The sequence below is a fragment of the Nomascus leucogenys genome, chromosome 4 (genome assembly GCF_006542625.1).
Source record: "Nomascus leucogenys isolate Asia chromosome 4, Asia_NLE_v1, whole genome shotgun sequence".
NCBI lineage: Eukaryota > Metazoa > Chordata > Mammalia > Primates > Hylobatidae > Nomascus > Nomascus leucogenys.
The window spans coordinates 81109270-81112387 of NC_044384.1; the positions used below are offsets into that span (position 1 = coordinate 81109270).

The 3118-nt window shown below is 52.7% G+C and overlaps 1 pseudogene across 1 annotated transcript; it reads left to right on the top strand.

Annotated features, from left to right (window-relative positions):
- The first annotated feature begins 298 nt into the window (after nt 1-298).
- Nucleotides 299-1360, top strand: LOC100607124 (annotated as a pseudogene). Its single transcript, XR_180530.3, has one exon. The product of XR_180530.3 is annotated as a 60S acidic ribosomal protein P0 pseudogene (transcript).
- The last annotated feature ends 1758 nt before the right edge of the window (nt 1361-3118 follow it).

Sequence of the window (3118 nt, forward strand, 5' to 3'; positions counted from 1 at the left end):
ATCCCAGCACTTTGGGAGGCCAAGGGGGGCGGATCACGAGGTCAGGAGATTGAGACCACGGTGAAACCCCGTCTCTACTAAAAAACACAAAAAATTAGCCGGGCGTGATGGCGGGCGCCTGTAGTCCCAGCTACTCGGAGAGGCTGAGGCAGGAGAATGGCGTGAACCCGGGAGGCGGAGCTTGCAGTGAGCCAAGATTGCGCCACTGCACTCCAGCCTGGGCGACAGAGCGAGACTCCGTCTCAAAAGAAAAAAAAAAAAAAAAAACCTGTGTGGCAATCCCTGATGCACCGCCGTGATGCTCAGGGAAGACAGGGTGACCTGGAAACCCAGCTACTTCCTTAAGATCATCCAACTATTGGATGATTATCTGAAATGTTTCATCGTGGGAGCAGACATTGTGGGCTCCAAGCAGATGCAGCAGATCCGCATGTCCCTCTGCGGGAAGGCCGTGGTGCTGATGGGCAACAATGCCATGATGCGCAAGGCCATCCGAGGGCACCAGGAAAACAGCCCAGCTCTGGAGAAACTGCTGCCTCGTATCTGGGGGAATGTGGGCTTTGTGTTCACCAAGGAGGACCTCACTGAGATCAGGGACATGCTGCTGGCCAATAAGGTGCCAGCTGCCACCTGTGCTGGTGCCATTACCCCATGTGAAGTCTCTATGCCAGCCCAGAACACTGGTCTGGGGCCCGAGAAGACCTCCTTTTTCCAGGCTTTAGGTATCACCACTAAAATTTCCAGGGGCACCATTGAAATCCTGAGTGATGTGCAGCTGATCAAGACAGGAGACAAAGTGGGAGCCAGCGAAGCCACACTGCTGACCATGCTCAACATCTCCCCCTTCTCCTCTGGGCTGGTCATCCAGCACGTGTTCGACAGTGGCAGCATCTACAACCCTGAAGTGCTTGACATCACAGAGGAACCTGCATCCTCGCTTCCTGGAGGGTGTCTGCAATGTTGCCAGTGTCTGTCTGCAGATCCACTACCCAATTGTTGCATCAGTGCCCCATGCTATCATCAACGGGTACAAACGAGTCCTGGCCCTGTCTGTGGAGACTGATGACACCTTCCTGCTTGCTGAAAAGGTCAAGGCCCTCTTGGCTGATCCATCTGACTTTGTGGCTGCAGCCCTTGTGGCTGCTGCTACCACAGCTGCTCCTGCTGCTGCTGCAGCAGCCCCAGCTCAGGTTGAAGTCAAGGAAGGGTCGGAGGGAGGAGTCAGACGAGGATATGGGATTTGGTCTCTTTGACTAATCACCAAAAAGCAACCAACTTAGCCAGCTTTATTTGCAAAACAAGGAAATAAAGGCTTACTTCTTTAAAAAAAGAAAAAAGATAAAGAAAGAGAAAGAAAAAAAGAAAGAAAGAAAGAGAAAGAAAGAAAGAAAGAAGAAAGAAAGAAAGAAAGAAAGAAAGAAAGAAAGAAAGAAAGAAAGAAAGAAAGAAAGAAGAAAATAAAACAACACCTGCTCCCACGGTTGTGACAGTGGGGTTTAAAGAAAACGAGCAGGCGCCGGGCGTGGTGGCTCCTGCCTGTAATCCCAGCACTTTGGGAGGCCGAGGCGGGCGGAACACGAGGTCAGGAGATCGAGACCATCCCGGCTAGCATCGTGAAACCCTGTCTCTACTAAAAATACAAAAAATTAGCCGGGGGGTGGCGGGTGCCTGTAGTCCCAGCTGCTCCTGAGGCTGAGGCGGGAGAATGGCGTGAACCCAGGAGGTGGAGCTTGCAGTGAGTCGAGATCGCGCCACTGCACTCCAGTCTGGGTGACTGAGCCAGACTCTGTCTCAAAAAAAAAAAAAAAAAAAAAAGAAAGAAAAGAAAAGGAGCAGGCAGAAAGAGCACACAGTAGGTGTTCAACCAGCGTGAAGCACACCCCCAGCCTCTTAGAGGCCACGACAGCCTCAGAGCAGGCAGAAGGAGCACACAGTAGGTGTTCAGCCAGCGTGAAGCCCCCAGCCCCTGACGGGTTACGACAGCCTCAGAGCAGGAAGAAGGAGCACACAGTAGGCATTCAGCCCTCATGAAGCAGGCCCCCAGCCCCTGACAGGCCATGACAGCCTGAGGCAGGACCTCATGGTGATCTCTAACCTGACCCCAGGGGAGGACAGGAGGGAGGAAGGATGGCACCCTGGGAGGCCAGGGCCTGGCGTCCCACCCTGTCACCCTCGTGCCTAGTGTCCAGGGGCTCCAAGTTAGCCGTGGCCTGGCGCGTAGCCTTAGGAGCGACCCTCCAGCCATTCGGTGGAGCGTGGAGACCCCTCGTGGCCACAGGGAGGACTGCAGCTCTCAGCGTGTGACCTCTCGCCAGCAGTGGGGCTGCTCTACAGCCCTGGGAGAGCTCTGCAAACATTGCTTGAGCTCCTTTTTATTTTATTTTTATTTTTTGAGACAGGGTCTCACTCTCTCCCAGGCTGGAGTGCAGTGGCACAATCTCAGCTCACTGCAACCTCCGCCTCCAGAGTTCAAGCGATTCTCCTGCCTCAGCCTCCTGAGTAGCTGGGATTACAGATGTGTGCCACGATGCCCGGCTAATTTTTGTATTTTTAGTAGAGACGGGTTTTTGCCATGTTGGCCAGGCTGGTCTCAAACTCCTGACCTCAAGTGATCCACCCACCTCGGCCTCCCAAAGTGCTGGGATTACAGGCGTGAGCCACCGCACCCAGCTACTTGAGCTCCTTTTAAGGTGCGAGGGTTTATGCTTGGTGTTATGGACAAAGAAAGGAGGTGATTCCCATCCCAGAGAATCTACCACTGGGACAGTTACAGAGGCTGGGCTGCCCTATTCCTACCTCCCACCCCTGTATACATCCATATAGAAGAGAACTCAGGGTTCTATCAGGGGACCTAGAGCAAGACACCCATTTTCCCATGCCTTGCTCCCCATATTGGCCTTATGGGAGTGGTACCCTGTAAAGTACATGGAATAGTCCAGAACTCAAAAATTTTTATGATTATTAAAGGTACAAAAGGACAGGTAAATTGAAGCCAAGTGCAGTGGCTTATACCTGCAATCCCAGCACTTTGGGAGGCCAAAGTAGGAGGATGGATTGATCCCAGGAGTTCAAGACCAGCCTGGGCAACATAATGAGACCCCATCTCTACAAAAAATTA